General features: G+C 47.2%; 1 protein-coding gene across 3 annotated transcripts in view; it reads right to left on the bottom strand.

The window, feature by feature from the left end:
• Window positions 1–24,810, bottom strand: part of LOC120383191 (voltage-dependent T-type calcium channel subunit alpha-1G-like) — a 275,720-nt gene that overhangs the window by 227,672 nt on the left and 23,238 nt on the right. The window lies entirely within an intron of this gene.

Genomic DNA, 24,810 nt, shown 5'->3' with positions numbered 1-24,810 from the left:
CCTAACCCTGGGGTGGGAAGCCCTACCCATAGGAACCCTAACCCTAGCTCCAAGTGCTCTACCCATAGGAACCCTAACTCTAGCTCCAAGTGTCCTATCCTTAGGAACCCTAACCCTAGCTCCAAGTGCCCTACCCATAGGAACCCTAACCCTAGGGCGGGGCACCCTACTTATAGGGACCCTAACCCTAGCTCTATGTGCCCTACCCTTAGAAACCCTCACCCTAGCTCCAAGTGCCCTACCCATAGGAACCCTAACCCTAGGGCGGGGCATCCTATGCATAGGAACCCTAACCCTGGCTCCAAGTGCCCTACGCATAGGAACCCTAATCCTAGCTCCAAGTGCCCTACCCTTAGGAACCCTAACGCTAGGGTGGGAAGCCCTACCCATAGGAACCCTAACTCTAGCTCCAAGTGTCCTACCCATAGGAACCCTAACCCTAGCTCCAAGTGCCCTACCCATAGGAACTCTAACCCTAGCTCCAAGTGCCCTACCCATAGCAACCCTATCCCTAGGGCAGGGCGCTGTACTCATAGGAACCCTAACCCTAGCTCCAAGTGCCCTACCCATAGGAACCCTAACCCTAGCTCCAAGTGAACTACCCATAGGAACCCTAACCCTAGGGTGGGGCACCCTACCCATAGGAACCCTAACCCTAGCTCCAAGTGCCCTACCCATAGGAACCCTAACCCTAGGGTGGGGCACCCTATGCATAGGAACCCTAACCCTAGCTCCAAGTACCCTATCCTTAGGAACCCTAACCCTAAGGCAGGGCACCCTACTTATAGGAACCCTAACCCTAGCTCCATGTGCCCTACCCTTAGGAACCCTTACCCTAGCTCCAAGTGCCCTACCCATAGGAACCCTAACCCTAGGGCGGGGCATCCTATGCATAGGAACCCTAACCCTGGCTCCAAGTGCCCTACGCATAGGAACCCTAACCCTAGCTCCAAGTGCCCTACCCTTAGGAACCCTAACGCTAGGGTGGGAAGCCCTACCCATAGGAACCCTAACTCTAGCTCCAAGTGCCCTATCCATAGGAACCCTACCAGGCTGATATGAGCTAAGACACAAACCTGAGGTTTATGGGCCTCAGCTGGAGGAATACTGAGCACCTGTAGCTCCCCAAAAGTCAGAGCAGAACAGAAACTCAAATGGTTTGAAGAGTCAGTTGAGCCCAAGTCTCGCTGGCTTTTAGTGGGACTTAAGCACTTCTGAGAATGTTGCCCAACACGACAGTTTACAGCGAGAACATGTCAGCCAATCGCGAAAAAAAACAATTGCTAAAAGTTCAGTGCAAATTTTGAAAAAAACGGTTTAACCAGCTCAATTCATGAGCTTTTAAAATTTTTCTGCAAACATTCCTGTGTGCATTTGCTTAGAGTTGCAGGAATGTTTGCAGAAAGAAAACAATTATTAAAACCCTCACGAACACTCCATGCAATGTGTGTATGTTTGCAAATGGAGAAAAAAAGGGAGCGGAAATACATTTGCAAGAAATGCTTGTTGAACAACTACAACTACAAATGAACATCTTAAAAATCTGAGTCTGCTAGTGGGCAAACTTGTGACTAGAAAAACAGGTCACATTTGTTAAATCTTTTGCTGCTAATAATGGGTGGAGCTCTGCTCCCAGCGATCCTGTGCTGTGTGTATACTGGGGACAACCATCACAATATTTACAAGGATATTTTATTAAGTTATATACTGCATGAGCCAGATTGTTAGTAGTGCTAATGTAACCCACTGGACCTGTAACACAAGGGCGCATGCACATACCAGTCGGTTAGACTCAGCATCCTGCAGCTCTCATTTGGCTACTAATACATGGGCCTGGTTAAAAAAGGTGTGGAGCAAGCCACAACGCCAGCTGACATCAGCAACAGCGACGGTTGCAAACCTCCTGTGAAAGCCAGGCCAGATGTGTCCCTCTTCCCTCCAGCTTGGGGATCCCGTGTGTTATTAAGCATCCGGGCACATTGAGCCAATCCTAGCGCATTCGCAACTGGATAATTTGAAGCACAGGACGCACACACATCCCAGTGCCGACTCCATTCTGTGAGCTCCGCATTTAATGACATCTTCAGGGACACCAAGATGGAGGTTTTCAAAAATGACTGAGGGATTTGGATGTCCATTTCCCATTAAAGTAGACAGGTCTCCAAGTCCCCTCGGTGGCTTTGAAAATCTCAGTCCAAGAATACAAGAGGACCAGGTGGCATCAGAGATGGGTAGTGAGGAGGAGGCCTGGAGGCCTGCAGATACGGCTCAGGATTAAACAAAGACTTTGAATGGCTTGCCAACTACAAAACCAGTTTCTCCTCCCTTGGTTTTCACACCTCAACTGCTAGAAGAGGGCCTCATCCTCCCTGATTGAACTAACCTCATTATCTCTAGCCTGCTTCTTGCTTGCATATATATACACACACCTGCTCCTTGAAATTTCCACTACATGCATCCGACAAAGTGGGTATTCACCCACGAAAGCTCATGCTCCAAAACGTCTGTTAGTCTATAAGGTGCCACAGGACTCTTTGCTGCTTTTATAAAACCTTTCAGTTACTCTCCAGCCCTCTGCTCCTATACGTCTCTAACTCTCCTTTAGATCAGCAGCCAGAAGCCCGTCAGATGTTTCTGAGCCATTAATCCAATTAAATCATCCCCGGGATGTGGTGCCCATGGGATATGCCTCACAGGTGCTCTGTGTGTTCTTCCTAGTCTCAGTCAAACTATATTCTGAGGCACTAAGGCCCTGGCCACTACAGTCTGGTGCACCAGTGAAGAGGAAAAGCTCTAAGAGCCTTGGGGCAAGTGCTCAGGAAAGCAGAAAGTCTCTTATTTCACATGCCATCTCTCTGCAATAACTCACTCCAACAGAATTCCCATCCCTGCCAAGCCCTTCAAACCTATGGCAGATACAACATGCAAGAAAGGCTTCCCCATTCCTGGGTGCCCTCTGGCCAGGGAGAATGCTCCTGTCTGAGGTATCCATAGCCTCCTTCCTTTGTCATAGATACCAGGATGGGAGAATCAGCTTCACACCTGCACTGGGGTCTGATGGGGAGAAGACCTCAGGGATTCCCTGCAAGATCTATTGCTGCATGTTGATTGGTGGATCTGCGGCAAGGCACTGTTCTAATTCACTGCCTTATACTGTATCCCCTCTGCTTTCCATTCTTGCCCTTCTCCCCCTCATGGGGGAAAGCTGGAAGCTTGCGCCCAGTTTGACAGTGGAAGAAGAGACTTCAATAGGAAAATAGAGGGGGGAAGAGGGATTTGTACCCATCAGTTTGCTGACGTGACCAAGTAGAAATGTCTATCACTCTTATGAGGCCTTGCAGGCTGGGATACACCCTTTCTCTATCTCTGCCCAGACCAGCAGGGATCTGTACACCTCCAACAGCCTTCCTGCCTCTACACACTATAGTACTGATAACATATGGGCCTGATTCTGTTCCCACTGCACTCAGTGGTAGTTCTTCTCTGGAAGGCCTGTCGTATGAAAAGAGACTTGAGGAGCTCGGTTTGTTTTCCTTAACCAAAAGAAGGATAAGAGGAGATATGATTGCACTCTTTAAATATATCAGAGGGATAAATACCAGGGAAGGAGAGGAATTATTTCAGCTCAGTGCTAATGTGGACACGAGGACAAACGGATATAAATTGTCAGTCAGGAAATTTAGGCTTGAAATTACACGAAGGTTTCTAACCATCAGAGGAGTGCAATTCTGGAACAGCCTACCGAGGGAAACAGTGGGGGTGAAGGACCTCCATGACTTTAAGATTAAGCTGGATAAGTTTATGGAGGGGATGGTATGATAGGATAATGGGTTTAGTCAATAGGTCAATAACGTGCCACACTGGTAATTAGTACAAAGGGTCAATGTTGGGATATTGTTAGCCTTTTCCAGAGGGTCTGGCTGGAGAGTCTTGCCCGCATGCTCGGGGTTCAGCTGATCGCCATATTTGGGGTCGGGAAGGAATTTTCCTCCAGGGTAGATTGGCAGTGGCCCTGGAGGTTTTTCGCGTTCCTCCGAAGCATGGGGCAGGGGTCGCTTGCTGGTGGATTATCTGCTACTTGAAGTCTTTAAAGCACGATTTGGAGCATTCAACAGCAGAGTCAAGGGAGAGAATTAGTTCATGAGTGGGTGGATCGGCTTATGTGGCCTGCATCTTGCAGGAGGTCAGACTAGATGATCATAATGGTCCCTTCTGATCTTGAATTCTATGATTCTATGATTCTATGATTCTCAATCTTGGACAGGTTTAAACACAGTAGATACCTGCATCACTCAGGCATGATCCCCACAGTGTCCCTGGCAGGGGTAGAGCAGAAGTTCAGATCGACAATCAGGTGGGAGTTCACGTTGCCCTGTTCTCTACAGTGTACATAACTCTGCCATTGTTCACATCTGCAGGTTCATCTCAGGACAAACACTATGGATATTTCTTTTTAAATACATCCATACTAAAACTAACGAGCAGGTTTCCATGGGTACATGAGGCACATGTTGCTATGTGATGTTCGTTGGTTACCATGGATACAGAAGGTATGTGTCACCATGCAGCGCTTATTAGTTACCATGGCTATTAAAAGGCTCTGGTCCCCTAGAGACACCGCAGGGATGGTGAGAGCCACTTGCTCTCCATGCCCTTTAGCTCAGGTACTTATCTCTATGGGATACTGCCAGGTTACCTGGGAGACAGGTGGGGACCATGTGACATTATTGCCATGGTTACTAGAGGCCAGGGTGATACAGGTTTCCAGGCATACAGTAGAGACCTGTGAAGTCACGTGGCATGGGTTGCTATGGTAACTGTCAGGACTTTAATGCCAGCTGAGCTTAAATAAAAAGAGAGAGCTTAAACCTGAGCTTTTCAGCTGGTTTTTAAGCAGGTACTTTGTCCCCTCATGCCCCCTTCCAAAGGGGGTCACTTGGGACTGCAAAGTAGACTGGACAAAGCATCAGAAATTCTGCAATAGGGAATGATCCTGCCCTGGCAGGAGGAGGAACTGGCTGATCTAACAGGTTTTTCCTTTCTCTAATCCCTGTGATTCAGCCCTGGTCCTTGGGCTGTCCTCTGAGGAGATGTGGGGCTCGCACCCTAAGCCCAGCCAGAGACACCTGTAACTGGGGAGGGTGGAATTCACACAGCTCTAAGCAAACAATGAGGGAGAGGCAGAAGAATATCAGACACATGGTACCTCAGCTGCCTGCTGCGAGGCAGGGTGGGAGGGGAGGAAGCCACATCATCAGCAAAGGGTATCCCTCTCCCTCACGTCACCAGCGCTCCTAATGCTCTGCAAGACACAGTTGTTCATTGATCTATTGCCTGGATTCCTGCAAGGGTCCGGATTCCCTGGGTCTCCAGACTGGAGAGGCCAGGTGTGAGGCGTATCGCAGAATCCATATGATTCAGAAGCATTAGCAAAAATGGATCCAGAAGAGGGGCTGGAAGCAGGTCTCTCCAAACCTGGATCAGAACCAGACAGACACCCTGGGATTTCCTAATGGCAGCAACTTAGTTTGCCTTTTGTGAACTGTAAAAGCAGCCCCTCAAACCAAAATAGAGACGCCCCACCTCTCTCACCAGTTCCACACCACTTCTGTGTCAGGCTCAGACCCAGGTCCCCTTCCTCCCCTTTTCGCAGTTGCTGCTCTACCATACTGGACATTTTGAAGGAATTGCAGTTACTTCTGTATTCTCCATCCGTAGTAGAGCTGAAGTAAATAGCTCGTTAGAGGGGAAATTTGTGGGACACTTTTTTTTTCTGTATACCATTGTCTGCAAACAGACCTCAGTTCTCGCAAATTCAGTCATTATTTCAAATGATTCACTAAATAATATCAGCGAATAATTCTTAGTTTGCAGCTCATTCACAAGCAGATCGTTGTAAGTGGCTGGGATGCACAATTCAAGCTGATTGGACAAGTCACACAGTGTGTTTCTGTTCCCTGGCTGGAGAAACATAATCAGGGACCCTGAGCAACTACTCTCAAATTATAAATTCAAAAGTCATTTTCCGTGACTGTTCTGTGCTGCTTGTTTAAAAACCACCATGTCACAAACGCGCCTGACAGAAACCTCCTTTGCTAGAATACTTGTGGAGCTCTAATATAGCAGAATAAATATGTGAAATATGGACGGCAGGAGAGAGATCACTCGATCATTACCTGTTAGGTTCACTCCCTCTGGAGCACCTGGCATTGGCCACTGTAGGAAGACAGGATACTGGGCTGGATGGACCTTTGGTCTGACCCAGTATGGCCGTTCTTATGTGAAAGATTATGTGTGGAACATTTTTTGAGGCTTTGCCCTGGTCTAGAGAGGAATATCCCAGCAGCAGGACCCTCCTCATGATTCAGGGGAACCCTAAAGCAACAGCACAGGTTGGGTAACCGGAATGCATAGTTGCATATGAACTATAGAATGGAAGGAAACCCTTGGCACAGAGTGTATGATCAAAAATGTGTATTACTGTACAGAAAGAATAAGACAACTTAGCATTTATATAACATATTACAGCAAAATATTTTACAAGCACCAACTAACGTTCAGAGCTCCTGTGTAAGACGCACAGTTATAATCTCCATTTTACAGAGGAGGAAACTGAGCATGGAGTTGCCCAAGGTCAGACAGTGAGTCAGTGGCTGCTCTGGGATTAGAAATCAGGAGATCCCATCTCCCCATCCAGTGTTCGGACCACTAGACCAGCCTCTCACACCATCAGCACTTGGTAAAACTGAAGTGTAACAACTCCCTCCCCCCCTTTCCCCTCTCACCCCAGCATTCTTGGCAGCAAGACTGTGCTGTCCATCAAACCCACATTAAGGGAAACATCTCAGGTTCACACTGCTGCTGACAGAAGTTATGGAAAAGCAGCCAAAGTTTACACTGTATTTCCCAAAACAGACGGAGGCCGCACTGGCTCTTTTGCACCCTCAGTACATTTGTCATCCAGCAAGAGGGAGGAGGATTTAATGGTTACAACACTGGATTAGGACCCAGGAGAGCTGCATTCGATTCCTGGCTCTGTCACAAACTTCAAGTGTGACTTTGGGCAAGTCACTTCACCTCGCTGTGCCTGTGTCCACCCATTTGTAAATGGGAACTATATTTCCTTTGCCTGTTTTGTCTATTTACAATGTAGCTCTTCAGGGTGGGAATTGGCTCTTATTATATGTATGTCCGAAGCCTAGCACGAGGGGCTGATCTCAGCTGGGGTCTCCCTCTGTGTGCGACTGTAATGTGACCAGTTAGCAAGGACAGCATCAACAGCAGTAACTGGCATTAAGATGAATTTGATGTATTTACTTCTAGATTTTAATCCCTTCCCTCCCCACATCCCCTTTATTTTTGTCGCCTGCCTCGGAGCCTGCCAATCTCACCAGAAGAGAGAGAGAAATGACATGGTTAAATCTCCACTGCGACCCTGGTATTTCCTGAGAAGACGTCTCTGAATGCAGAAACACCTCAGCTGCCCAATTTCCACCTTCTCCATTCTGCTTCTCTAGAGAGATGTCCTGCTACCCCTCAAGTTCTTGCACAAGCCCACAGGGAACCAACAAAGCGTCCACTTGCTTCATTAGCAGAAGGGGCTGTACTGGAAGGAGCTGAACAGTACACACTAGAACATTGTGTTACAGCTCACAGGTCTAGTAATGGTAACCCTGGCTCTGCCAAGAGGGAATATAAAATGCAGATTACTCACTGGCTTGGATTTCAGCCTACTTTGGCTTTTAGGTCCCAGCTACCATACAATTGCAAACCAGGCTGGAGCAGCAAATGCCACATGGTATTGTCATTGCTTTTTTAGATTGGACCAAACCGTGTCATAAGTCAAAGGACCCATGCGACAGTCTTCTTCAGAACTGTCATGCAGTTCCCTTATCAAAGTTATAACTTGAAATGGCTGAGTGCTGAAACCAAGCTTTCCTTTGTTCTAGTTTTTAAACAAATCCACTGCAGCGTTTGCTTTCTGTAGATATTCACGCAATTGACATTACACTCAAATATTTACCACAATTAAAAATTCACTTTCCATGAGAAGTCAAACAGGAAACCTGACCAGACCCAACCGAACAATATCATGCGACTTTTGTGACCAACTTAAGTGCAATAGAACATAAGAATGGCCATACTGGGTCAGACCAAAGGTCCATCTAGCCCAGTATCCTGTTTGCCAACAATGGCCAATGCATTACTTTACATTTATCCACATTAAATTTAATTTGCCATTTTGTTGCCCAATCACTTAGTTTTGTGAGATCTGCTTTGGTCTTAACTATCTTGAGCAGTTTAGTATCATCTGCAAACTTTACCACCTCACTGTTTACCCCTTTCTCCATATCATTTACGAATAAGTTGAATAGGATTGGTCCTAGGACTGACCCTTGGGGAACACCACTAATTATCCCTCTCCATTCTGAAAATTTACTATTTATTTCTACTCTCACCCTCTGCATGGGTTGTCCAGAAGGTTTCACTCAAAGATCTTTGGCACCATAACACTCTACCACTTAAACTAAATGAGTAACTCCATTAGCTGGTAACAGTAGCAGGTTGTTTTCCTTTGTGATCAGTCACTAGACGAGAACAGGATGTGCTGTGTAGGTACACTACGCAGACAACAGCCTGAATTCCACATAGCAAGCCACAGGGAAAATGAAATTTGCAAAATACTCTAAAATATTTTCAAATAAATTGGGGACAGGAGGAAACCGTCTATTCAGACATTTTTTTAACAAACAAATGTTTATCTAGGCAAAAGAGTTGGGGTACTGAGTGCCTTGATGTAGTTTAGGACACATATGTAGTGTTATTGTGTTGGAGACCTGGTTACAACAATTATTCACCAACGAAGTCTACACTTGGTTCTCTGCTGTAGCATAAACCCCTATGGAAAAATCCTATAGACTTTAATAGAAAATTATACCCTTTACAGCAATTAAAAAAAACTCCTATGATAGCCTATAGCAGACATATAATTTTTGATAGAGTGATTTTTAAAAAAAAATCAACCACCTATAGAAAGGGTAATTACCCTATGGAATTTAATAGAAAGTTATATCCTTGCTATGAGACATAAAAGGATGGCTAACAACGTTATATAAAAGGATTCAGGATTATAGGATTTTTCTAAAGGGGCTTACACTATAGGGTTCTATAGGAATTACTCGAAAAAACCTATTTAGTTTTAGGGCTATTAAGTTCTACAGGACTTTGCCAGAAGCACGCTTGTTTTAAATGTGCCCCCCGAAAATGCAGCTGTCTTGTTCAAGGAGTATGTCATAGCTTGTTTACATGTGACAAGAAGCAACAGGCGTATCAGGGAGTATGCAGGTTTTGTAGCAAAGATGGAATCTTAGTTTCAGTTCATTTCATTGGTCTGGTTCGTATTCTACTCGTGCTGTCTCTGGGCCACCAATCTATTCTGGTAGGCAGCAGTTTGGAGTGCAACCAGCTCAAAGCGAGCTTGGACTGAGCCTCCTTTAGTATTACTTGAGATTTTCTGATCAGGACAAGAACATGGAGGCTCTTCAAAATAAGCATAGCCACTGTGAGCGGAGGAGATGAAGCCACCGCTGCAATATGCTATCACCACCCAAGTGAAACTGACAGAGAGCGAAGATCTCACACTGGTCCAGTACATTTAATGGCCTCACACCAGGAAGAGTTCCCAGATCAGAGACCAGGAGAAATGTCGGGCTCGATTCTGCTCTCATTCACACTGGCATAAATCAAATTTCCCCAGTGAAGTCAAGGGAATGACATCAGTGAAAAAAAAAATTCTAGTGAGTGCAGAATCAGATCCATTATCTCCACCATATCATAGACAGTTGCCACCGTTTTAAAAAAATAAGAGTTTCCATAATTCATTCTCATCATCTCTTGAGAGTCAAGCACAGAATAAAATGCACACAGCAGACACCCCTCCAGTGATGATAACCTACACAAATGCTTCTCAGAACTCAGAAAAGAAAGGGGGGGGAACAAGACAGACGACGGGAGGAGGAGGATCAACAATACTTGCTGAGATGCCAATTGAAAGAAGCTCCACACATCTCCCACTCTTCCAGTGCTCACTACCGCAAATATTATATCGTTTAAAAATAGATAAATCACTACACCAGAAACGACCCCTCTCCCTACCACAGAACTGCGATAAAAAGTTTCCTTCAACTGTTGCCATAGAGATTTCTTGGCTCAGTCCAGGATACCCAAATCATCTCTAAAATGGAAGAATTTAAGATTTTAATCAGGCAAACACAGGGGAGGCCGCGAGCATCAGTTTGTGTACTAGCTTGAATGGTTTCCACTTATAAAGTACAACTGAGACATTGAAGGAGGGGGTGGGGTGGACAAAAGGGTTGAGTTTAGACAGCTGAGTATCTACAGCAACATCCTTCTTAGCTAGAGCTCAGAGGGAACTGGGAAAAGAGCACCCGACATATTCAGCCAGAACGCAGGTTTAGTTTTTCCTCCAAGCTCCTGATTTAAAAGGACTACAGACAGCCTGGCTTCACTACATCAAGCCCTACTCTCTGGCATCTGGACTCGATTATTTCGTAGTCGAGGTGAGGAGGTAGATGGGACAGGTGGCTCAAGAGAAGCATTGAGAAGATTTGACGGTGACTGAGGAAAGAAAGGGAAAGCATTGCCTTTCGGGAAGGGCAGAAGATGGAACAAGGGAAAGAGAAAGGAAGGAATTTTTTTTTAAAGGCAGAAAATGAGGACAGACAAATTGGAGAGCTACTCCCGGGCTCAACTGCTACACATTGCTCCAGCCCTAGCTCAGTGTGCTCTGCTGCACAGATAAAACCTGCCTCTCAGCAACCAGGTCCTCATTAGTATCCCCAAGTATTGCTTCCTAAAACCACAAGAGAGGGTGAGTGGCCGGCTGCCCTCTCCGCCGCAAGCTAATCATTCTGGGTAGGCAGCCGCTGGAAGGACATTCCAGCCAAGCCACAAAGCCTCAGTGAACAGTTCTGAGATTGTCTAACATACAGCTTACCCCTCGATCTCCCTCTCCTCTCCTCGCCACACACACACACACACTGTCCCTCCTTGGGGTTATATGGATGCAATAGTCAGTGCAGCTCAGCAAACCGGGCACTGAGCTAGGAAAATGGTTAAGCATAGGGTCCAGTTTTGTTGCCCGGTTACCTTGTGCAAAGTGGGCCTACAGTGACCCAATCAGAACAGCAGCATTTTACCCTCACTGGCTGGCACTCACTTTGCAGTGGTGTGGGGGAGTAGATAAGGTGCAGGGCAACAGAGAATCCAACCCCTGGGTTGGGTCTGGGATGACCAGATGTCCTGATTTTATAGGGACAGTCCCGATTTTTGGGTCTTTTTCTTATATAGGTTCCTATTACCCCCCACACCCATCTCGATTTTTCACACTTACTGTCTGGTCACCCTAGTTGGGTCCCCAACTGCCCTGCTGTGTGACGTGGGGCAAGTCACTATGCCTTTGTTTTCCCATCTGTAAGGACATAAGAACATAAGAACGGCCGTACTGGGTCAGACCAAAGGTCCATCTAGCCCCGTATCCTGTCTGCCAACAGTGGCCAATGCCAGGTGCCCCAGAAGGAGTGAACCTAACAGGCAATGATCAAGTGATCTCTCTCCTGCCATCCATCTCCACCCTCTGACAAACAAACAGAAGCTAGGGACACCATTCCTTACCCATCCTGGTTAATAGCCATTAATGGACTTAACCTCCATGAATTTATCCAGTTCTCTTTTAAATGCTGTTATAGTCCTAGCCTTCACAATCTCCTCAGGCAAGGAGTTCCACAAGTTGACTGTGCGCTGTGTGAATAGCGATGTGATTGTAACACACTTTGAGAGCGATCGCTGAGCAGTGCCAATATTACCACCAAATTAGCCCTAACCCCACTGTGCTAAGGGCTGCAAGGCCAGGACATAGGTATCGCATCCTGTTACCACCTCTGCCTCATCAGGAGGGCAGCATGCGTGTGTTAATTGACTGAGGAAAACCTCTTGGAAATTAGAAAAACAGCCCTTTCACTTAGATCCTATGGGATAGGATCACTTAGATGCCACGCCTTGCTCATGGCATCACTGTGCATGCCGTTGCCCCTCTTGTGACAGTGCAAGGATAATTGGTTTCATTTTCCCCTCAAATGGTTTAAGCTTCATGAGATCATCTCTGCTTCTAGCTACCCTGCCAAGACAAACCTCTGCCAGCGTCAGGTGTCAGACTGAAGGTGTCCTACCATCCCACCTGGAGATGGAGAGAGGTAAAGTCAAGACACGGGGGAGGTCTTTCCTTAAAGGGGCAGAGCTTGCCTGGGTGCATAAAGCTTCTCCTCCTGTTTTCAGTAACTGGAGATGGCTTTTCAGCTTAGTTAGGTTTTAGTCCTGTTTGTTTATTTCTCCTGTGGCATTTAGCTGTCAGTCATTCCCACGGCATTTCCAAGTCACTGCTTCGACGTCAGTGACATTAGCGTAATAGCAGTGGTCGTCTCCAACGTCTCAACATAACCTCCCAGGTGTTACTGGGGCAGCACCCTGAAGACAATGCTCAGTACCCCGAAGTATCAATCTAGCCTAGGGGGTATACGGCTGCCCATCTCCTTCGCATGCAAGCAATTGCCAGGTGAAATAGATAATGTATCCCTTTAACGTCATCGCTAAGCTCACAACATTATTGCCTAAGATCTCTTCCTGCCACCTCCATCTGCTTTCTATTATTAGAACTTTCACCATCTCTTTCCCTGTTCAAATAGCCCTTCTGACCAGGGTCTCTGCTTGTGCATGACACTTTTAACTCTGGGGAGCACTATTAACAATGACCATTTATAATCCCTTCCTCCTCTCCCCCCGCCCCCGGCAAAACAAGTTTTCAAGCATATAAGGAGGGAAAACCCCTTGTTTGACTCTATCCCTTAAAAGACACTGTTGCTGGCATAACATCTGTCAGGAATCAGGGCCTGCAGCCGAGCCAGTCTCCGGGCAAACTAACCAGTGCATCTGGCCTGTGGTAGGTTGGCTACCACCGCCTGCCTGGGAGAAGAGTCAGCAGCCCAGCACCAGCAGCTGCTCAAAGCACTCGCCCACGGCTGCAAAAGTGCCTGCTTGTTCCAGCCCTGCCTCACTCCAAGTAACACAGCTCTGACGCTCGACTCCGATTCCTGGCCACCGACTCCTGCTCCAACCATTAAGCCTGATGCCTGCTCTAGCCACCATCCCGGGCTCTGACAACAGCCACCTCCTAACCTCAGGAAGGGAAAACTCAACCTGCAATATCACTAGCTATTTCCATCACTGACTTGAAATGGTCTTTTTGCCACATCTTCCACATTTGCTCCCCACTCAACTGCAACCCCAAATCCAACCACATGGCATAAACTCACCAGTCTGGCAGTCTTGTTGTTTGACACAGCCCCGGCTTCAGCAGTGGCATTCAGCTAAAGTAAATGTTCCTGGAGTTACATTTGGAGGCTGTGTTTTCAAAGCACACACTCTATGCAAACACAGCACAATGGGCCGTGGCGGTGGTGGAGTGTATTTTGAAGCAAAAAGAATGCCATTGTGAGGCTGGCAGAGCAGGTGCCTACCCATGCCAAGGTCTCCATGTCTCAGCTGAATACTGACGAATGCAGAGCTGGAATCAGTCTGGCTCACCTGTGTGTTACTATTGGTAAAATAGGTACTAGGGTTATAAAAGAATGTGTTTGGACTCTATTGAATGCTTATGAGTTGGTGCACGTGTTAATCTCACTTATAGCCTCTATGTCCCATACTGTAAGGTAATCTTTAAGAATTTGTATTGTATGCCTCTGTGACTGGTGTAAAATGCTGGTCTCCAGCAGAAAGTGTTATGTTCAGGCCAACAAGGAAGGCCCATCAACACCAGGTGGACTACATTACAAGAGAACAAAATACTTTGTTGTTCTGCCCCGCCCATTAAGACAAGTCATGAAAATGAATTCCTCCCATCAGCTGAGTTTGCAGCTCACAGCACATGGGAGGGAAAGGAATAAAAACCCTTAACAAGAAGGAATTGTATCTCTATGCTGCTTGGACTCTGGAGGGCAAGGTTTTCTAAGCATAAGCAAGGGATCCCCCGTGGCTTAGCCTGGGTAGCCCTAAAGGACATATAGAGTTTGCTTATTATAAATAAAAAAATAAAATAAAAAATAAAATAATATTATAGAAGCTTTTATTACCTTTAGAAACTTGAGATTGTAACTCAGTGGTGTACATATGTTTACGTGCATTAACCTTGTAAATAACTCTCATTTCATTTCCTTTTTAATAACTCTTTAGCTAGCGTATTCTAGGATTGGCTACAAGCATTGCCTATGGTGTGAGATCTAAGGTTTAACTGACCTGGGCTAAGTGCCCGGTCCTTTGGGGCTGGGAGTAACCTGAATATTGCTGTGATTCTTGGTGTAAGAGATCATCTATCACAAAGGCAAGACAGAAATGTGGAGTGCCCGAGGGGACTGTCTGTGACTCCACGGTATGGCTGTCATAGTGCCTAAGGAGTTTACACTTGATAATTGGTTGGCGAACTGTATGTATGGAACTCACAAGCAATTTGGGGTTTGTGTCCTGGCTCTTAACAGTCTGCCCTGAGGTTGGTAGTCACATTTTGGAGCCACTGCAGGACAGCTTGGCCATCCTCTCACCATAATTTAAGCCTTATGGCACCTCAGAGGCTGGTGACCTCTGCTGAAAGTTCTGGGACAAAGCAAGGCAAACATCCTGGCTGAAGTGCTGGTGGTTTAACGGGACCCTTCATCGTTTGGAGAGGTGTTACAGAGAAGCAGTTCTGGGATGTTAGAACTGCTCTGGTTCCCATTAAGGAGGAGACTCCAAGTTTTTCAGCAATGTCACACATCATGTCCAGGAATGTAAAGTTTGAGAAATATCAAAATAAGGAAACTTGGAAGGGGAAGAAATATTGGCCCCAAGGAATGCTATTGCATGAGCTAAGCATGTCTGGAGTAATGGAATGAATCATCTACCAACCTCAGAATAGCTTTTCGGGGGACTGAATTTCTCACGGGACTAGCAGTAGACTACAGAGTACCTCTCTTCTATGAGCATGGTTTGAGTCCAGCTCGGATCAGCAGTAACTCAAAGTCGCTACCATCTGTCAACTGGCCTCTGTAAAGAGCCGGGGGTCTCTTAGTCCAAATGCACTGGTCTCCACATTACGATCACTGCTCGTTAACATCTTTGCTGGCATGTTAAGTAGGCAAGCCAGAGATCCATTCTGAGGACTGAATTATTCTCTCACTCCTAGAAGTGGTCTCCGCAGGGTAGGGTTGAGGAATACTGCTGCTGAAGCTGCACCTGTTCTGTTGACAAAGACAATTTTGTTCTCCAGAACTGTCAGCACAAAACCCTTCATCAGCCTTAAATTCACATGCACTCATCTGCTCAGCCAACCCACCCACAGTAAGCTAAGATGGGGCTCCTTTATTTTCGTGTGCATCCGTTGGACATGGAAACCTCATACAGACTCTTAACTAACCTACTCTCTCTTCTAGAGAAGCTCCACCTTCAAGGCTCAGCAAAGAAAAAGTCGAGTTCAGGTCCAAATTGGGGGTCACAGGGATACTGAATTAATTTTTTTTGTCTATAAAGCCCCCTTGCACCATCAATTTGCAGCCAAGGGAACTTGGGCTCAATGTTCATTTGAGCAATGATCTTCCCAATTCCGTATTGATCCTTAGGAGTCTTTATTCAAGCCATGTCTTCCAAGGCAGAGACTTCATTGTCACACGCTGCTGCCACGTACAAGACCAGGGTCAGCCAAAGTGCAGTCATCACATCCATGCAGATCTACGCTGCAGCCCACTGCCCGAGCATTTAACATGGAGGGGTGGCCTGAAGAGACAATGGGTCAGTAACCCAGCTTGAGATGGAGCCTTGCAAGCTGCAGTCTTGTTGTTTCGGCAGGCTGCTCCCCCTTATTAAAAGAGCAAAATACATGCAATCTAAATGTGGCTCTGAGGCTCCAGGCTCACTCATTGCCAATACAGCCCTCAGCCAGGAGGAGTCTGGCTGCCATTGCTGAGAACTTTGACAACCAGTTGGCCTTGAGTTTTGGGGTGCCTGGGGGGAGGGAAGAAACACCAGCTTGTGTCTCTGATTAAAGGTGGAGAAGAACCTCTCTACACGCCAGGCAGAACTAGAGCAGGGCATAACCTTCCAGCTCATTAATCATCCTACCCCAAAACTGGAAGGAGTTTGCAATTACATCATTTGCATGGCAGCCAGTTCCTTAAATCTCTCCGAATGTCACACAGCAAACATGCTCTGTCCCCAGTGGCACATGACATTCTCCTGCCTTGACTCTTAGCCATTAAGCGATCAGAAAAGCATGGGTTGATCTTGATGTTAGGTTGCTGCCATCGCTCAGAGCCATGCAGACATTCAGCCACTGCTTCTCACTTCCAGGGGCTCCCGAGTTTTTTAATAGGGCGTTGTCCCCTGTTCTTTTGGCACGTGTCCCACATGCTCACCCATCGCCTATCTTTCCCTGGCATTTCATTCTTTGTGACTCTCCCCCAGTGCCTCCCTGCCCCAACCTCCCCATCCCCCTTGAGTCTCTGTCTTTCTTTCTTTCTCTCTCTCTCTCTCTCGCTGCGTCTGTGTGTGGGTGTATTTGGAAATGAGATCTTTCCAGCTGAACTGCAAAATGAAATGCAGAGATCACAACTCCTTGAATAGATTCATCACACACACCCCAATCTCCATTCTGTCCCTAGTGTAAAATAATATTAATGGAAAACCAAGTAAATAATTTTAAAAAGAACAGCTGGAAAACAAGGGCATTAAAAATACAACAATTGACTGCAGTCAGGGTATTTGTGTGGGGGGAGGGGGCCGGGGGGGATGACCAGTTTCATTTGTCCTTCTACAGCAAAAGGTTGTGCTTTGGAGAGATTTTCACCTTGACTGTAACTTGCTCATCCATTTTTAAGATTGCAATCTGCTGTCACTGGTAGCTGAAGAGCTAGTTTTGTGGACCTACAGAAACAGGAGGTGATGACTGTTTTTGAACATCCACTTGAAGACAGATTCCATTTACAGGGACAAGAGGTGACAATTCAAGGTACTCTGGATTGTTCTAGTGCTCTTCTCTTGTTTCTGGACAGGTACCGGGCAAACCTTCCCTTGCTACTACTGAAAGCAGTTTCTTAATATATGGAGATATACCCCTCTCATAGAGCTGGAAGGGACCCTGAAAGGTCATCAAGTCCAGCCCCCTGCCTTCACTAGCAGGACCAAGTACTGATATTTTTTGCCCCAGATCCCTAGGTGGCCCCCTCAAGGATTGAACTCACAACCCTGGGTTTAGCAGGCCAACGCTCAAACCACTGAACTATCCCTCCCCTCTTTGATCATTCACATTGTTTTGAATATTCACATGGGGTGGCGGGAACATCAACCCATTAATGTTTGGACAGAGCTTTGAATATGTAAAACGCTATATTGAATGCTGTGTACTCCTTGGGTGTATCACATTAGAACTACATATCCAAAGGTGTCAAGGACGCTAGTAGAGAAAAGGACATGGCCCGTTCCACCTTAAGGGAAGAGGTTACCGGAGGAACAGTGATGATAAAACAAAAGCCTCCTAGCAAAGACTGTCACCATAGCAACATTTAATAAAAGGTAACTAAATGCACCCAGAGAGGTGGAAATAGATTGGAGTTAAACAGGAAACACAAGTGAATGGTGATCGTGTGTCAAGAGGTTATTGATTCGCTCTTTCCCAACTCACCTTCCTGCCAAGAGGCTGCCTTTCAGAGGCTGTTAATTGCACCAGGGAGTTGTGCTTCTCCGAGGTCTTTGGAACTCACCGCATCCCTAGTTTGTGTACAATGGAGCGGACTGCCCTTGCGTCAGAGGTGCGGCTGTTTGGTTCAGGAGAGAGTACGGCCTGCTGGGACCTGTTGTCTCCATGGGCCACATCTCCATAGCTGAGATGGAGGGTAGCCGCAAGTCACACTGTAAAATCACAGAGCCCACATTTAGCCGGTCAAATGCAGCCAGGAGCGGCTTAATCAGCTTTTGGCGCTTGCAGTTCAGTGTAGAGTATGTCCAGCTAATGACAGCTGCTGGGACCTTGTGTGTGCCACTGTCTGAGAGCCTGAGCCAAAGGCCACTGAAGTCAGATGGCGTCTTTCCATTGTCTTCAGTGAGCTTTCCACAGAAACATAGGAATTACTATACTGGGTCCGACCGCTAGTCCAGCCTGTCCAGTATCCTGTCTCCGACACTGGCCAGTACCAGATGCCTCAACAAAGGAGCCAGAAACCCCACTGGAGTCAGAGGTGGGGTAACCCATCCCCCGCCATGAAGATCTCATCCCAGTCCCTAATAGAGATTTGGGTGAGGGAGTGTCATTCAGGCTCTGATGTGGGAGCAGAGTCCTTTGTGAGTTCAGACCACACTCCGCATTGGCGGCTGAATTAGCCTCTCTTAAGAAACAGTGTTGGGTTCCCCACTCCTCCCTAATTTGCCTGCAGACTCTCACTGCCACCGACTCCCAACACAACAGTCCAGGCCTGGGTCTCAGACCAACCCAGACAATCCTGGGAGGTTCTAAGTGCTACAGGTGAACTATGGTGTTCAGTGCTGAGCAGGACGGGTCTCAAAAAGCGCATGTACGTGGGGCAGCCACCCCCTGGGTACTTTAGAGAGAGAGAAGATATGCAGGCGTTTTCCTTTTCCTGCGTACAAGCCTTGTTACTGGTTACCTGAGCACACACAACCCTCTGCCAAATGCCCCTTGTTCTTTAAATCCGGCATGTGGTTGTTTCCAAATGGCCATGCCCCACCTTGGGCTTGTACACCAGTGAGAGCCTTGTTTGTGCCGTGCCACAAAAAGAACGGTTTTCACTGGGAAAATCCCAAACCAAAACAAAGGAGCACCAGCCGCTCCCACACCACACTGGCTCTGCAACGGCAAAGCCTCTTCTGGTACATACGCAGAAGGCCGGCAGCCAGCACACATGGTCTCCTGGCGACGGCGGGGGAGCAGATAACCTTTCCCCCATGACACCTGATAAAATGGCACAGAGCTTACACCACACAAAGGCAGAACACGCCACATCAATTCTGCCGTGGAGAGCGAAAATAAAAGGGGGACGATTTCTTATGACTAGACAAAAGGAGATTGCAAACAGAGAGCCAGCAGGAAGCATTTAGAGAAGGGAACAAACCTTCCCTTTGGATCTTTCCCCATATTTAGTAAAGTTGCTTTAGTCAGAACGAAGGAAACACCATCCATGGTCTTTAAGCATATACTGCAAAGAGAACAGAACAGTGTCCCTTTCCCGCAGGGAAACCGAGATCTACCAGTTCCCTTCCCAGCATGGGATCAGCAGGATACAGGAGCACAAAGAGTTAATCCTTTCTCAGGCTAACAACCCACAGTTGTTACCACAGGCCTTTACAGATGGCAGAAAGAGATCAAAATGTGCCCTGAGGATTCCACTCTGAACAGGGGATCCCAGGAAGGGACCGGATGAAGGAAGATGGCAGGGAAGAGACAGCTGTTAGCAGATGGCAAAGCCCCAGAACGGCTCCAAATAGGGAATGCAGCGGCGTGAGCAGCTGGGGGATTCCCCCAAGAAACGAACACCATGGCCTTAGAATGGGGATGTAACAAGGCTAGCAGACGGGGAGGTGGGGCATTCCAGGAAGGGGCACAGACACCCCTGAGAGATCTGGGAAGTTCGGGGCTCGCCCCACTCTGAGGAGACAAGGTCAGGTTTCCATTTTATCTGCAGTTGATAAGATTGAAGGCAGAAAGCAGAGCAGAATACAAATCTCATGCCGTTGAAGCAGCCATAAGCTTGTGTGAACGGGCATGTCTAAGCCCCCTGGTGACCACCATGTCTAGCAAAGGAACCCCCCTGGAGATGGTGCCTGAGCATTTTTTATCCCAAGCACATGAACAGGATGGGCCAAGCACTCCCCTGCGGGGGGTCAGTTGCCTGGCAGAGAGCCGCCCTTTCTTCCCCGCGCGAACAAACATGCAGCAAAGTGTCCAGCAAAGAACCTGCAGACAGGCACAAAGGATCTCCAGCTGGCGAGCCCCACGGCTAGGCAGGAGCTGAGCCGGCTGGAAGACAGTGATTGCATTACACAGCAACGTCCCAGGTTCCGGAGATTGTTTTCATTCTGCATTGGAATGAACACAAAACCCTTCACAAAAAAGGGATGCCTGTCTCCCTCTATGGCCTAGTGGTTAGAGGCCTCACCAGGGATGTGGGAGACCGAGGTTCAAGCCTGCCTGAGTTGGAGCCCAGTTTTTCATCCCAAAGCAGGCACTGCGAGTCTCCCACATCCCAGGCCAGTAACCACCCTAAGCCACCCAGCTGTAGAGTCCCTCTCCCTGATGCAAAACTCCTTTCGGGTGAAGTCATCATGGAAATGAGATGTTCCCACTAAATGCGCCAGCTTCGACAAAACAATACATTTCATTTTGGTGGAAGCATTCCTGCTGGCTCTACCTGGAAAGCCCTGTGAAAAGCAGACACTTACCAGGCTTTGAGCTAGTAAAAGGCCTGATCCTGAGCATCCCCAACTTCTACTGAGATCATGCAAGATGCTGAAGTCACTGGTGGTTCTGGGTGCTCAGCAACTCCCAGGGTCAGGCCCTGACCTCAGAGCTCAGCAAGCTGGGAACGCAAATCCCAAGGTTGTGACGAACATCCCCTCTTAACTGTTAACCCTGAATTCTTCATCATCATGAGTGGTTAAACTATATCCATTTTAACGTGGAATTCTCGACCCTATAATTTGTGCCACAGCAGTATTGGCCCATTTTTCAGGTGAATTCAGTGTCCATGACATACCCGCAGTGGCGATGCACATTTCCCAACAATGCCCTGCCAGGATTGCTTGTAAAGGGTGAGATATTATTTGGCATCACCAGATACTGCCATTACAGAGATTCTTACGAATTCTGTTTAACTAAAACTATAGGCAGCTAGATCTTGGGAGAAATGCTTTGTTAGTTGTGATGCAGTTCTTTTGGGATGCTGTTGCTTTATATACAAGTAAAATGGCCTCATTGCATCAATAATTCTGACCAAAATCATTTCCTAGGTATGAAGGTGCTGCCTACTAGATATACCCACCCAAACAAAACCATCACATGGAGTCAAATGTTACAAGGAGGTAAAGGGAGTTCAGTCTCCATTGGCTCATTCAGTTACGGGCCACTCTGCTGGGATTGCCAACAAGGTTTCTGGCCACTAGGAAGTGGACTCAGATCACCTAACTCAGTTCATAGAGGCCTCAACCTATTCTCAACCTAGGAATAGGTGCCAGAGACCGGTGGCCACCCTGCCCTTCTCATCTTACTACATGAGAACGGAATCCCAGTACAGAAACCTCCAGTTGTTCCTACTTATCTGGGCTGCAACTGAACCATGGGCCGAGCACAGAAAACCTCAGTCTGTCCCTGAGTCAAACCACTCCCCCATTCCTTTCAGGAACAAGCCATCCAGTTAAGGTTCTAAATGATTATGCAAAAGAGCTCTCCAAGATTTGTGGGACAACCCCATACCGAGGAACACACACATTCAGATTTACAGTTGGCTAGATACAGAGTTCATCTCTTTGTTGAAGGCAGTGGGATTCTGACCCTAGAGTTTGTGATGAATCTCAAAAGAGCTTCAAAATGATCCAGGGCAGAATATGATCCAAAGTTTATGTCCCTAGCTGTGCGTGTTCCTACAGCATGAGATAAGTCAATAACCAGGTACAGTAGCAGTCAGAAGTCAGATATTAATTTAATTCTACCCCGGCCTGCCTGCCCAAATAGGCATTAATTCAACAGAGCAGGAGGGCTAGATAATTCATCATTTTTACTGGGATTTCTGCTTTCTCCAGTTAAGGTGGAATCATTGCATCGAACAGCTAGAGTTCCCAACACTTGGAGGGCACCTGAGATGGAAGACGGCTGAATCAAGACACTATATTTGCAAAGCCTCTGGTAGAAAACAGCGTTGAGAAGGAAGCTGAAAGTGACAAAAGCACAGAAGCTTAGATCCTGTACAGACATCATACCCCTACACATGGGGACCTTTACGGATAGCCCCACTCAGAAAGGACAAAGATACCCTCTGGTCTGCAACTTGCCTACTTCATTCACCTTTAGGGGCACTGTTCCTTTAGAAAGCAAGAGACTGGGAATAACCGGATGCAGAATTAGGAGCTACCTTGAGTACAAGCAGTCCAATTCTATGGGCAGCACTACTGGCCAAGCACCCTCAACTCCCAGCAAAGTCAGTGCTCAGCAACACACAGGATCAGGCCCTATATGCAAGAACCTATTTTATTTGCCTGGCCCTTGGATGCAGTCAAACCTCTGGTAACATTGATAAATAGCCCCACACTCTGCCTGTGCTGAAGTGGATTGGGGCTTGGAAGGAAGAGGAATTTGGCCACCAGACCACCCAAGGCTCAGTCAATGCACATTACATCCCAACATCTGCCCCCCATATTTAAACTGCTCCCCTGTGATCCAGCGGTCCCTTGGTTTCTGCTCTTGGCATTTTTACCTCGAGGTGAGCACAAGAGGAAAGGGAGAGAAAAAGTACAGAGGAAAATAAGCCTAGCTGACAAAAGAAGTACACCTCTACCCCGATATACCGCTGTCCTCGGGAGCTAAAAAAATCTTACCGTGTTATAGGTGAAGCCACGTTATATTGAACTTGCTTTGGTCCGCCAGAGTGCGCAGCCCTGCCCCCCCCCCCCCCGAGTGCTGCTTTACTGTGTTATATCCGAATTTGTGTTATATCGGGCCACGTTATATCGGGGTAGAGGTGTATTACGAAGCATGTTAAATTCAGAGAAACTCAGAATGACTGGGAGGCTAGTAGGCAGAGCTGAGACACTATTGCACTCCCCGGTCTGCTCTCAAACAGCACGAGGTTAAAATGGACAACCATGAACTCCTCCGGTGACATTAAAATCACAAATTCCTGCGCACAATTCCCCGCCTCCGCACCCGTGTGCGTGCCTCCATTTCAAGAGTTCACGAGCAACCCACTAGGGAACACTCAGCCTTTGAAATGCAGGCCAGGATGGTTAGTTCCCTCAGACACGTTGCATTGTTTCTGCTCACTGATCGGATGATGTGCCATAAGTAAAACACATGCCCGGTACACGACCCCACATTAGAGACGAAGATCGCGTCGGAAAGTTGCTTGCAGTGAATATTCAAGCTGAAAGAAAACCGTGCGTTTTTGGTATTTGCACTAAGGGAGCTTGTTTGCTAGAAAGTTTGTAGACCCCAAATATGAGCAGGGTCCTAGAGCCTGATCAATTGAGATTCATTTGGTTCTGTATGCAAATAAGTCATGGGAATTTTCCCCTTCCTTTTTTGCTTAGTGCTCGGCCATATTCACAGATGAGGGTCCAATCAAAATTTGCTTGCAAATCCAACCAGATGTGCAAGGGCATTTTCCCCACGCCTTTAGCTGTAGCGAAAGGCCAAACTCACGTAGGAGTCTTTCAAAATAAAGTTGAGGCTCCCAGCGGCACTCCCACTGGGAAGGGAAAGCACTGCTCTGCCCTCTGTGTCACAGTGGGCCAGAAAATACTCCAGCCTCCTTGGGTCACAGTCAGCCAGAAGTCTGCCCCTTCCAAGCCACAGTCATCCCAAAAATCCCTTCATCTCAATCTGATGGGATCTCTTCAGCCAGTCTCCTACGCCAAAAACCCATGCTCCAGGGTAGGCTCCCAGGGAGGGGTGATTCTAGTTTATGCATCATCCCGTGAGTGGAGCAGGGGCCTCTCCCTTAGGGGCAGTCCATAAATTACATAATGCATTAAAGGGGTGGAGGAGGTGTCCTTAATTTTACATTTGTTTCAGTGTTCCAAAGTGCTATAAGGGATGGGGCAGTGGTTCGGGGGGGGGGGGGGAATCACCCAAAAAATGTTACGTATTTATGGATAGCCCCTTAATCCCTGCTCTTAGGCAATGAGAGCAGGGACGACCCCTCTGGAGGTAGAGAGGGAATTTAGGGGGGTGGAGGGGAGTAGACGCAGCTAAACTTCACTGCTAAAGCATTACCAGCCTAGGCTGAGTCATAAGAACATAAGAATGGCCATTCCGGGTCAGACCAATGGTCCACCTAGCCCAGTAACCTGTCTCTGACAGCAACCAGTGCTGGATGCTTCATAGGGAATGAACAGAACAGGATAATTTATTGCGTGAACCATCCCCTGTCGTCCAGTCCCAGCAGTCAGAGGTTTAGAGACACCCAGAGCACGGGGTTGCATCCCTGACTAGCCTGGCTAATAGCCATTGATGGACCTATCCTCCATGAACTTCTCTAATTCTTTTTTGAACCCAGTTATACTTTTGGCCTTCACCACATCCCCTGGCAAGGAGTTCCACAAGTAGACTGTGTACTTCCTTTTGTTTTAAACCCGCTGACTATTAATTTTATCGGGTGACCCCTGGTTCTTGTGTTATGTGAAGGGGAAATAACACTTCCCTATTCACTTTCTCCACACCAGTCATGATTTTAGCGACCTCTATCAGATCCTCCCCTTAGCCGGCTCTATTCCAAGATGAACCATCCCAGTCTTTTTAATCTTTCCTTGTCTGAAAGCTGTTCCATACCCCTAATCATTTTTGTTGCCATTGTCTGCACTTTTTTCAATTCTAGTATATCTTTTTTGAGGTAAGGCAACAGGACTGCATGCAGTATTGGAGATGTGGGCGTACCATGGATGTATATAGTGGCATTATGATATTTTCTGTCTTATTATCTATCCCTTTTC

This window comes from Mauremys reevesii, linkage group 15, assembly GCF_016161935.1.
Source record: "Mauremys reevesii isolate NIE-2019 linkage group 15, ASM1616193v1, whole genome shotgun sequence".
NCBI lineage: Eukaryota > Metazoa > Chordata > Testudines > Geoemydidae > Mauremys > Mauremys reevesii.
This window is presented reverse-complemented; position numbering and strand designations above follow the sequence as displayed.